The sequence below is a fragment of the Oncorhynchus mykiss genome, chromosome 4 (genome assembly GCF_013265735.2).
Source record: "Oncorhynchus mykiss isolate Arlee chromosome 4, USDA_OmykA_1.1, whole genome shotgun sequence".
Lineage (NCBI taxonomy): Eukaryota > Metazoa > Chordata > Actinopteri > Salmoniformes > Salmonidae > Oncorhynchus > Oncorhynchus mykiss.
Window position 1 is genome coordinate 2870768 of NC_048568.1, and position 13324 is coordinate 2884091.

Here is a 13324-nt window from a genome sequence, read left to right on the forward strand (position 1 = left end):
AGTAATGGACAAGGCATATTGATATTAGGGAGTGGTATGCATAGCCAAGTGATCGTATGCGTCCAGTGGCTGGGGACCCAGTGATTCAGACAGCTAGCGGGCCGGAGCTAGCAAGTTAGCAGTTAGCAGGCCGGGGCTAGCAAGCAAGCATAAGGGCCTTAGATTGACGTCGCGATGGCGTAAGTCTGTTTTTGCCTCCTCATGCGGTGACGTCGATAGAGAGGTCCAAGTCCATTTGGCAAAATGGGTATAGTGGTCCAAGAAACTGGCCGATGGATCAGCTAACAGCCCAATATGCTCTAGATAGCTAGCAGGCCACGGTTAGCAGAATGGGTCTTCAGGGGACGTTGCGCCAGAGGGGCCTGTTGGGATCCTCGGGGAGATTATGTCAGTATTCCAGTCGTGATGGATCGGCAGGGTTCCATGCCCCGTACCGGCAGTAGAAGGGGTCCGGATATTGTAGCCGGGGAGTGGGCTTCAGGAGTAGCCCAGGAGCCCTAGCCGGGAGATGGGTCTAGCATGGGCTAGCTCCAAGCTAGTTGGTGCTAGCTCTGGGATGGAAACGTTAGCCAGGAGTAGTCAACCCGGGTTTGCGGTTGGCTAGCTGTGATGATCCAGATGAAAAGGTTCAGAGTTTGCGGTACGAATCCGGGGATATGGAGAGAAAAATAGCTCCGGTATGCTCTGGTTTGAAACGCGTTGTACGAGCTGGCGAGAGCTTTCCGAGCTAAAGGTTAGCTGATGACCGCTAGCAGTGGTTAGCTGACTGTGAGCTAGCTAGCTTCAGTTGAGGTATTCCAGTTCGGAGCTAATTAGAAATACTTTAGAAAAAAAACAGATCCACACCACATTGGGTGAGGCGGGTTGCAGGAGAGTATTTTGAAGTTGAGGTTTCGGAAAAATATAAAAAATAATGCGAAGAAAAAGATATAGGTATACGAGACAAGACAAAGACGTCTGATTGCAATGTATAGCCAAGCTTCGGAATTGTGACTATGGATCTGTATTCCATCAATTCTTTAAAAGATGAAGGAAAAAACAGCTCACAGTAGCGTACTTTTATATACACACCCTGGTCCTGGCATCTACCAACTCCCCCCCTCTCCCTTTCTAAATATGATCAGATATATCGATGAGCAGAGGCATTATTAATACGTTTACACCTATTTTTTTAAATGTCTGGCCCTCCTGTTGGTATATAAAGGCACAGGCTCTTTGACCACCACCATAGTTGCAACCCCTCCGACCCAGGAGAAAATGGCATGACATTTATCAGGGATCCAAGGGGATAATACATTTTTGGGAAATGGCAGCCCTGAATATACTGGTCTGAAAAGACCCACGCTGGGGCCTTCTTTACACTAGCCTGCTAAGTCCATTCAGAGACGGTGCAGTAATTACAGGAATGAGGGCAAGGCTGAACTAATTCAAACAAGGTGCACGATTTCCATGGCAAAATAGCTCTCATGGTAATTCAAATATGACATTTGCCATTCATTTTTTTTTCATACTCTTGAGGGAATGGGATAACATTAGACCTTTTTGTAACACGTTAGTCTTGTCCCGTGTGGCGCAGCATCTTAGCGCTAGAGGCGTCACTACAGACCCTGGTTCAATCCTGGGCTGTATCACAACCAGCTGAAATCAGGAGTCCCATTGGGGGCCGCATAATTAGCTCAGCGTCTCCCGGGTTAGGAGAGGGTTTGGCTGGTGTAGGCCGTCATTGTAAAATAAGAATTTGTTTTTAACTGAAAAGGTTAAAAAAAAAAAGAATAATAATGAGGAACCCCCAATTTACTGGGTAGTAATACCCATAAGGTGTTATTAAATTGATCCATCGTGGTAATGTCTACATTACCAGTTAAGACCATTCAATCGTAAACACATCTGCTCTCAAAAGGTTATGACGAATACCTGGGCTTTATTATAGGGCTTTGTAATGGATTGTATTTTGTATGCTATTAATAACATAATGGTTAGTATGATTTACTATGCATGCCCAATACTATTAACGCTTGGTATTACAAAATGGAAGTTGCGGTACATAATACATTCATTTTGTCAATGAACTAGTTATAGACACAAACATCACACCCAATAAGGTGACGGTTCCAGCAAACTATGAATGACTTCGAACACTTTAAACAACACTATATCAGAGATATTCATTCCCGACATGGGCATTACTATAACCTTAATTAGTTCAGCCTCAACAATGATACAGTGAATTTTGCCTACTGTTATTAGAAGCACATTGAAAGCCATGTCATTTGGTATTGTTCCATACATTCACATTCATTCATAAGCATTTATGTGAGAATATATTGTGAAAAATACACCTTTGGGAACAATAATATCCAACGGCCATATGTTGTGTTTATGAGAGTAATTCACTGAAACGTTCATGTTGGAACATAGTGGAAAAAATAACTAAAATTGTGGTCCTTTTTGTTCACATACAGTGAGCACAAAGTCTTGGGACAGTGACAATTTTTGTTGTTTTGGCTTTGTACTCTGCACTTTGGATTTTAAATGATACAATGACTACATTTAATGAACACGAGGGGAGACAGAGAGCTGGTTTCAAGCGCAGGGTGCAGCAGGAGTATATTGCAAAGGACCACAGGAGGAGGCAGGTAGCTGGGTCCAGGGGCAAGGTCATACACAGGGGCTCCAAAAGGGCAACAGTACAGGCAGGGAGAAGGCTAGTAACGGGGGGTTGGTATCCAAGGACACACTGAAAAGGAGTGAGAGAGTGTTGAATGCACCAAGGAGATCTCTGCGAATTTGGCCAAGGCTAGATAGCGACTCCACTCGGGTGGTTGGTGGGTGCATGGTTGGAGAAGGTACTTCTCTATTTTCTGATTTAGACGTTCCATCTGCCCATTGGTTTGGGGATGGTATCCAGAGGATAGGCTGATGGAGACCCCCAGTTGGTTGCAGAAGGCTCGCCCTACCCTGGAGACAAACTGGGGTCTCCGAAATGATGTCTTCCGGGATCCCATACAGATGAAACACCTGTTGGAACATGCACTTAGGTAGATGCGGAAGGGGGGGATATGTCGGCTCATCTTGGAAAACCGGTCCACTAAAACTAAAGTAGTCGTGAAGTAAGAAGAGTCAGGCAGATCTGTGAGGAAAATCCATGGCGATGTGGAACCATGGCGTCTGTGTTGTAGGTAAAGGCTCGATCTTACCGGTAGACAGTTGGCGAGGGCTCTTTGCCCAAGCACAGAAGGGACAGGAAAGAACATAATCGCGGACGTCGGATGTTAGGGATGACCACCAGAACTCGCATGTCAGTAGCTCCGTGGTCCGGGTGATTCCGGGATGGCCAGAACTCAGCGAGGTGTGGCACCACTGCATTAGTTTGGGTCTGACGGATGCAGGAACGTAGGTCTTGCCTGCAGGGGTGTGGGGAGGTGCTGGGTCATGGCGTAGGGCCTCTTGGACGGCTGCTTAGATTTCCTATTGTTTGGGTCCCACGAAACAAGACAGAGGCATGATGGCTCAGGATATGGGTTAGAGGAAGGGGCGTAAAGTAGACGGGATAAGGAATCAGCCTTCATCAGCATTTTTCTTGCTAGGCAGATAAGTGACAGTGAAGTTGAAGCGGGTGGAGAAGAGTGCCCAGCGAGCTTGTCTGGGCTGGAGCCTCTTAACACTTCTAAAGTACTCCAAATTGCAGTGGTCGCTAAGGTCAAGGAATGGGTGATGAGCTCCCTCTAACCAGTAGCGCCACTCTTCGATATCCAGCTAAATGGCGAGGATCTCTCTGTTCCCGACATCATAGTTCCTCTCAGCAGGGGACAGTTTCTTGGAAAAGAAGCCACACGTGTAATTTGGGAGGTATCCCAACCCACAGAGAGAACCGTTCCCACGCCGAAATCGGCTGAATCCACCTCGCAAACAAAAGGAAGGCTAGGATCTGGCTGTCTAAGGATGGGTGCAGAGGTGTTTCAAGGTCTCAAATTCAGTAAGGATTGTGTGGATCCATTGGAGGGTATAGGTTTTTTGACTGGTGAGAGAAGAGCCGTTGTGCTGCTGCAGTTTCAGATGAACCGACGGTAGTAGTTGGAGAATCCTAGGAAATGTTGTCATTCCTTTATGGTGGTAGGTTTGGGCCAGTTAAGCACGACCATGACTTTGCCTTTGTCCATGTTGACCCCTCCTGGGGTCACTAACCCTAGGTTAACGTAGAATGTGAAAGGCCCTCTTCTCAACCTTGACATAAAGATGGTGGTCCTGTAGCCATTGGATGACCTGTTGCACATGTTCTGCAAGGGAGTGAGTGTAGCTCAACATATCGTAAATGTAAACGATGAGGAACTGGTTGATCACTGGTTGGGCAGTATTTTCACTTCCGGATTAAATGCATGCCCACATTCAACTGCCTGCTACTCATCCCCAGAATATAAGCTATGCATATTATTAGTAGATTTGTATAGAAAACACTCTAAAACTGTTCGAATCATGTCTGAGTATAACAGAACTTATTTAGCAGCCGAAACCCAGAGGACAAACCATTCAGATGTTCTTTTTCTTGAGGTAACTCTTTTTTCAATGATATTTCATTGGGAATCCAGATTTCTAAGGGACCTTCTTGCAGTTCCTACGGCTTCCACTGGATGTCACCAGTCTTTAGAAATTGATTGAGGTTTTTCCTTTGTGTAATGAAGATGTACAGCCATCTTGAACGAGGATCACTGAAGTGTACTGTTAGATAGAGGAGCGTGACCAGAAAGCTAACTACAGTTTGTTTTCCTCATGTATTGAACACAGATGATCCTGTCTTCAATTTTATTGATTATTTACGTAAAAAAATACCTAAAGTTGTATTACAAAAGTAGTTTGAAATGTTTTGGCAAAGTTTACAGGTAACTTTTGAGATATTCTGTAGTTGGAACCTGTGTTGTTCTGGATAAAACGCACCAAATAAATGGACATTTTGGATATATATCGACGGAATTAATCCAACAAAAGGACCATTTGTGATGTTTATGGGACATATTGGAGTGCCAACAAAAGAAGCTCGTCAAAGGTAAGGCTAGCGTCCCACATATCCCAGAGAGGTTAAGAAATTTCACAAATTAACAAGGCACACCTGTTAATTGAAATGCATTCCAGGTGACTACTTCATGAAGCTGGGTGAGAGACTCACCCCCCCCCCTGCAGATGCATCTACCCTCTGTCAGTAGCTGAAACCCAGGCCATGGAGGAGTACAAGGTGTCATCCGCACGTCCACTTCTCCTGCGTCGGCAGGTTCCTGTCTCCGTGGCCAAGAAGAATGGAGGGTTACGCCCATGTATTGATTACAGAGAACTCACTGAAATCACCACAAAGTACCGTTACCCTCTCCCGTTGGTGCCGGCAGCCATCAAACTGCTCAGCAGGACCTGCGGTTTGCATACAATCTCATCCACATCCGGGAGCCGGATGAATGGAAGACAGCTTTTAGCACGATGTCTGGTCACTACGAGTGATGCCATTTCGCTTAGCCAATGCTCCAGGCATTCATCAACGACATGTTCAGGACATGCTCGGACGCCAGGTGGTCATGCATATTGAAGACATTCTGGTCTACTCGGCTACCTTGGGAGGATCACATCGCTCACGTCCAAGTAGTTTGGGAACGCCTCATGGCTAACCAACTGTTTGCCAAGGCTGAGAAGTGCCAGTTTCTTCAGGGGGACGTCTCTTTCCTTGGCTACCAAATCAACCCTCAAGAAGTGAAGATGGACCTCAAGAAGGTAGATGCGGTCAGGTCATGGCCAGTCCCAACCATTATTAAGGGGTTACAAAGGTTTTTGGGGTTATCCAACTTCTACCACTATTTCATCAGGAACTTCAGCTCCATCGTCACTCCTCTCACCTCTCTCCTCAAGGGTGGTCCCCGAAGGTTGGTGTGGAGTCCAGCAGCTGATGAGGCCTTTAGCCTACTGAAGGAACTTTTCACCTCCACCCCATTGCTCAAACACACAGATCCCACAATATCCTTTGTGGTGGAGGTGGATGCTTCAGAGGTAGGCGTGGGTGCAGTTCTGTCTCAACGACAAGGTAATTCACAGAAATTGTATCAGTGTGCGTATTACTCTAACAAACTGTCCCTTGCAGAGAGGAAGCACGACGTTGGAGATTGAGAGCTCCTGGTGTTGAAGTTGGCATTAGAGGAGTGGAGACACTGGTTGGAGGGCGCCAAGGACCCCTTCGTCATCCTCACCGACCATCAGAACCTGGAGTACATATGGACAGCGAGGAGGCTGAATCTGACCCAAGCATATTTACAAGATTTTACTTCACGTTGACCTAATGCACAGGTTCAAAGAACACCAAAGCTGATGCCCTGTCTCTACGATTCAGGAGAGGGTCCTGTACAGAATGCACCCATAATCCCTTCCTCTCGGCATACATCAACCGCCAGGGTAACTCTCAATCGCTGCAGCTACACAGACTAGTTGTCCAGATTATTCTGTTGAGCAGAGCACATCTATGTCGTTTCATGAAGGGTGAACACTGCTTATGTCCGGTCTCCAATCATTTAGCTGGTCCTGGGACCTGTTTATTGTGCTTGAGGCTTATTCACAGAAGCATTTTGAGCCACTGGAAAGCGTAGTCCACTATTTGTGCCTACAGTTTGCAGGGTTATCAAAGAAACAGTACTTTGTTACCTAACCCCACCTTTAATCCTAAAGTCAGCAATAATTTGAAATGTCTCACCTTAGAGCTTGTGGCTTTTTCACCTGGCATCTTACACTTCTACAGAAGATGAGCATCTCCACCACTGGTGTCCAGTATGTACATTGTGCATTTACTTGGATAGAACGAGAGCTTTACGCAAGAGCAACCTACTCTTCGTTTTTTGGGTGCCCCCTACAAGGGTGGGCCCCTCTCATCAACAACTATGCCATTGGATAGTTGAGGATATTATATTGGCTTATAGGCCCCTGAGGGTTCATTCCAACAGAGGCTTTGCGGTCACACTTATATTTTATATTTAGATTGTCAGGAAAGTTAATCTGTATATGCTCTACAGATGGTCATACTATCAGCAATCTGTTGATAAGCAACTGCTTGCTAAGGTTACAGTGAAGGTATTTTTGTGTGTATTTTATTTTATTTTGGATCTGCATTAGCAGCAGCAGCTTCTCTTCCTGGGGTACAAGTACAATGACATGGAAGGGGAGCTTCATTTTTCATTCTTCGTGAGCTTTTTGGAAGAGGAGCTCCATTTTTCTAAAAAGAAAATAAGCTGTAGTCGGCCGGATAGGTGGACGGACGGATTAATCCTTGGGCCAGTGCCTCCTAGACGTAGTCCTCAATGGTTTCAGTCACTGCATGCGAGAGAGGGTAGAAGTGCCCTCACGGGAGGGTAGAACCAGACAATAGGTCGATAGTGCAGTACCATGGGCGATGAGGGGGTAGGCACGTGGCACAAGTCCTTGAAATGGCCACCTGTAGGTCCCGATACTCCTCTGGGATAGGAACTTGGCTGGCCTGGTCTGGACTTTCCCCAGAGGTAGCACAGATTGACACAGAGACACTCCTGCGACCAACCCAACAACCTCCTCTCTGTCAACAATATACTGGGGTTATGCAACTGTAGCCAGGGGAAACCTAAAACTACGGGGTATGCAGGAGAGTCTAAGATGAGGAAAGGGATGCACTCATGGTGGTTGTGAGTAACTGTGAGGGAAATGGGAATCGTGATCTGGTGCACCAATCCTGTTCCTAGGGGACGGTTGTCCGGGGCAAGGACTGGGATAGGGGGTTGTAAAGGGACCACGCCTACCTGGGAAAGTGCAGGAGCGCACCTCGGCCTGTCGCTTCCTCGCCTGGTTCTTCTTCTGGGACAGGTGTTCCAGGGAGGTCCGACTCCCTGCAGTAGGAGCAGAGACCCTGTTGACGGCGGGGTTGACGTTCCTTGGGGGAAAGATGCGTCGTGCCCACATCCATGGGCTCAGTCTCTGCTCCTTGGAGAGACCCGAACCCCCGGGACGGGCATGCAGGAGATTATCCAGGCGGATGGCCATGGTGATGAGCTGGTCCAGCTTGAGGTCCTCATCATGACAGGCCAGCTCGGTCTGGACGTCTGCCTGTAGCCCGCTGCGGAAAACCGTCATCAGGGCCTCGTCGTTCCAGCCAGTGGACGCAGCCACCGTCCGGAATGCCAGAGCGTACGCCGACGCTGTCCTGGACCCCTGGCGTAGATGGAGGAGATGCTCACCTCCCTCTGGGCCCTCTGTAGGGTGGTCGAAGATGGCACAGAAGAGTTGGGTGAAGTGCTCATAGGACTGCACTCCTGGTCTGTCCCTCTCCCAGATGGCATGCGCCCATTCACGGCCTGTCAGCACCGAGATCATCAAGGCCACCTTAGCCCTCTCGGATGCCGGCCCGGCATGATGGGCCAGGTGTAGGAGAAACCTCCTACAATGAGCTGGGGTGCCGTCAAACCGGTCCGGGAGGGGCAGGTGGACGTTGCTGATCGGACCAGGTGATGTAGATGGTGGTGGGGTGGCTGGAACGACCGCGGGGGCTGGTGGTGTAGCCTGCAGTTGGTGTACGACCAGGAGCACCTCATCGATGGCAGTCCCGAAGCCGAGTCGTGGTGGTGGATGTCCCGCTGCTTCCTGATTTTGTGGGTTGGTCATTCTGTCACTGGGTTAGAGAGGTGTAGGCAGGAGGAAGTTGAAGTTTTAGAACTACTTAATTTATTTAAGCAACATTGATCAAAGCGGGACGAAACCTAAACGCTGTTGTGCTCAAAATATATTTTCATAAACGAAAAGTCATAGGGTGAACCCAAAGTGCAAAATATAAAGTCCTCGGGAAATAGTAGGAGAGATTCCTGTCAGGAAAACAAGTATCATTTACAATTACCGACAAAGACAATTGGCAGAGGGAGTATATATACAGTGACAGAGTGGGAATTGGAAACCAGGTGTGTGTAATTATAATGAGACAAGTCTGGGATTGATGAGTGAAGGGCGTTTGCCAGCAGTAGGTTCGGCAGCAGCCAGAAGGACAGCGATGCCGAACTCCTGAGTTGGACAGAAGGGGGAGCCAAAGCGAAGGCTGCTGTGACAACACACCTATCTGCAATACAAAATCAACAACACAGCAAAATAACAATAATAAAATGTACGTGTTTAGTGTGTGTTTTAGCATGTGTTTGCAAATGCTGTGTGTGTGCCTGTGTCTCTTTTCACAGTCTGTGCTGTTCCATTAGGTGTAGTTTTATCTGTTTTCTTTTATCTGATTTTACTGCTTGACTGAGTTACATGAGTTGAATAGAGTTCCATGTAGTCATGTGTCTATGTAATAATGTGCATTTCCCATAGACTGTTCTGGACTTGGGTCCAGTGTGAAGAGACCTCTGATAGCATGTCTTGTGGGGTAGGTATGGGTGTCTGAGCTGTGCTCTAGTAGTTTAAACAGACAGCTTGTGATTTAAACATGTCAATACCTCTCACAAAGACAAGCAGTGATGCAGTCAATCTCTCCTCAAACAAATGTCACCTCTTTACAAGAGATTTGTGATGCAGCATGTTAGGCTACCCCTCATATCTTTATGAGGCTTTACTGGCTGAATGTCACTGCACCTAGGTTAGAGTGTTGGACTAGTAACCGAAAGGTTGCAAGTTCAAATCCCCGAGCTGACAAGGTACAAATCTGTCGTTCTGCCCCTGAACAGGCAGTTATCCCACTGTTCGTAGACCGTCATTGAAAATAAAAATGTGTTCTTAACTGACTTTCCTAGTTAAATAAAGGTAAAATAAATCAACTGCACCTTCATTGGCGCATACTGTCTTCAGTGTTGGTATTGTTAGAAGACTACCCTGGTTTCGGGGAGAATGTCTGCGATACGGGAGTTGGCCATTTCTCACAAAGTGATAGATCAAAACAAATACTTGAAAGAGAACTCAAGGTTACTTTCATAATCCCGGTTCTTTGATAATATGAGTGAGATGTATTATATATATATTTTTTACCTTTATTTAACTAGGCAAGTCAAGTTTAGAAAAAAGTATTATTTTCAATGAAGACTTAGGAACAGTGCCTAGTTCAAGGGCAGAACACCAGATTTTCACCTTGACAGCTCAGGGATTCAATCTTGCAACCTTTTGGTTACCAGTCCTACGCTCTAACCACTAGACTACCTATCAACGCATTTCCTTCCTCACAGAATGCAAGGAAGAAAGACATGCTTGAGATTAACCAGTGTGCGGTCTCCGGCAGATGTTGTGTGATTCTTCCTGTAGTGAATCCGCTTGGCGACTTCCCATAAAGTGATCTCACTCATGAAGCATGAAAAATGCTAACTGTTTTGGGTTTTTGGACAAACAATTCAAAGACAGTGGCCAGCTAAAGAAAAAAACCAAAGCATAGATCGCTGTCTTACCGTGTCCATTGACTGCTTACAGACTAAGGAAATCTGTCTGAACTTTTTTTGAAAAACTATCCCTATAAGAATATACTTGGTAATGCACATTCCCTTTCTCCATTACAAAACAACACCCAAGTGTCATACAGCACAAAATTAAGAAAGGTATATCGCTCTCAATAGAGGGCAGTTCCTATCACTGCTTTTGACCAAAATGTCCCACAGTAGTACTGCATGGAAGCAATTGAGCTGACTATCAGGGAACTCTGAATAGCTAGATACAAGACTACTTTCGCAAGGGGGACAGTGAGACATGGCTCCCGATCAATTCTATTAACTCTTGGTTCAATATATCTACATAGATGTAATGATTATTACATGAACCTTTAATGCGTAAAGGGCAGCGAGCAGATGGTCAGTTCAAAATTTATGATAGGTTTACGAGTCATTAGTAATAATCCTCTCGGGCAGGGGAAGTGCAGTTCATCCACAATGAAATGCAAGGTTGATCTGCTGTGCTTGCCATCTTCTATGTTGGAGGGAGTTTGGTAGGATACCATTCTGGTTGTGAAACCCTGGATTGAGACATTGAAGAGTGGTTAGCATCTGTGCTGTGTGGCAGGCATATTTGATCTTAGGGTGTTTTGAGCTCTGCTCGAAGTCAGCTGAATTTGAACAAGCTTGTTGAGTAAAATTACTAATTAATGTTTGCTCAAAACAACTCAAAACCACACCGATCATTTCCCAGCATGCTTTCTTGCAGGTTCATTTTCAATATTGTCATGTTTTTCAATACGTGTGAATTTGCATGTACTTTGATTCATTGATTAATCTTATCCTACAAAAACATTTTTCTAAACTAATATTATCTTTTACTTGTTGGATTTACTGCACCCGTTACTGAGATGGCTGTTCCAGTTTGTATGATTTAGGTAGTCTCAATAATCAAACTTCTCTACCCTGGCAATCATTATGAATGCAGGTTGCAAGTGACTAAAAGTTCAAATTGTTGGATATCCTCACTCTGGTTTGGCTAGATTCCAATAGGATTTACACATCACTTTTCAGGCGGGCAGGCGTGATGTGGCCTGTAAACCAGGAGTTTCAGACCACTGTGTTAGTGTAACTAGGCCTTCAAGGAACGCCTTATGATACACAACATGTAATTGTCTTTGTGATAAAGACTTCCATTGTTAAGATAACATTCATTTAGACACTCACTTGGTGAAGGCTACATTACTTAAAACCCTTGAATTCAACAACCATGTCTCTGTCGCTAACAAATAAAGTCAACGGGGGTAACTACAATTCACTCAAAAGGAAAGGCACAGAGCGTTCGGAAAGTATTCAGACCCCTTGACTTTTTCCACATTTTGTTACATTACAGCCTTATTCTAAAATGGATTAAATAGTTTCCCACCATCAATCTACACACAATATCCCATAATGACAAGGCAAATTTGAGCAATTTTAGCATACATTTTTTTTCATATCACATTCACATAAGTAACCACCTTTAACCACCTTTGGCAGTGATTACAGCCTCGAGTCTTCTTTGGCATTATGCTACAAGCTCAACACACCGGTATTTGGGGAGTTTCTCCCATTCTTCTCTGCAGATCCTCTCAAGCTCTGTCAGGTTGGATGGGAAGCGTTGCTGCACAGCTATTTTCTGGTCTCTCCAGAGATGTTTAAGTCCGGGCTCTGGCTGGGCCACTCAGAACATTCAGAGACTTGTCCCGAAGCCACTCCTGCTACATTTTGAGTCTCATTGCAAAGGGTCTGAATAGTTACGTAAATAAGGTATCTGTTTTTTAGTTTTAATACATATGAAAGAAATTCCAAAAATCAGTTCTTTGTCATTGTGGGGTATTGTGTAAAGATTTATGAGGATGTTTTTATTTAATCAATTTTAGAATAAGGTTGTAATGTAACAAAATGTGGAAAAAGTCAAGGGGTATGAATGCTTTCTGAATGCACTGTTTGTTCAGTCAACCTAAAATTGAGGGTGTATGATGGTTCAGCAATTTGCCCAAATGTTGAGCAAACTCACAATCCTATTGCAGCTGTACATTGAATCAATGTCTATATATATATATATATTTTTTTTACAGTGGTGTGAATTGTGTGAAAGAGGTGCTTCCCATTGTGTCAATGTATTTACTTTGATTAAAATAAATAAGATGTGGCACAAAGTTTGATCATCTTGATATTTACTATTGGTCCCACAGTATGTCAACCTACTTGAATCATTCGTTTTTGATATCTTAAAATAGATACAATAAACAGCAGCTGTATGACAATGCATCCTTGGTAAACCTTGTCATCCTTGCTGAACCTTGTTAAACAGATTTTGAATTATTAATAGTTATCTCAATGACTTGATTGTCTCATATCCTAGATAAATAGAGTGAGAGAAGGATCATAAAATATTCACTTTAATAGTGCCTTTCTAACAGGAAATTAATTCCAATGTCACTTTTGGTATGATCAGCCATGTCCTCATGTTGAAAAGGTCAAAAACGAAAGGACAACTCTGCCACTTTGAACATTTGGGTTGTTATTATAAAGGGTGTTAGAGTGTTTAGAGCTTTGGGCTAGTATCCAAAAGGTTGCTAGTTCGAGTCACGGAACCGACGAGATACGAATCTGCCGATCCCCCCATGAGCAAGTCACTTAACCCAAATTTCTCCAGTGTCACCGTAAATATTGGCTGATCCCTGGCTGTGACCCCACACTCTGAGGGTCTCTCAGCGGGACAGGGATATGCAAAAAATACACTTCCAACCTTTATCTACAGGTTACGTTTGTAAAGGTTACACATGTGTGAAATAAGTTCATTATAAATCACCTATTTGAACATTTAGATTTAGTGTCATTTTATGATTTCCTGTCTATTGACTGTTTAGTGATGAAAAAAAATGGAAATGGCTTCTCTGTGA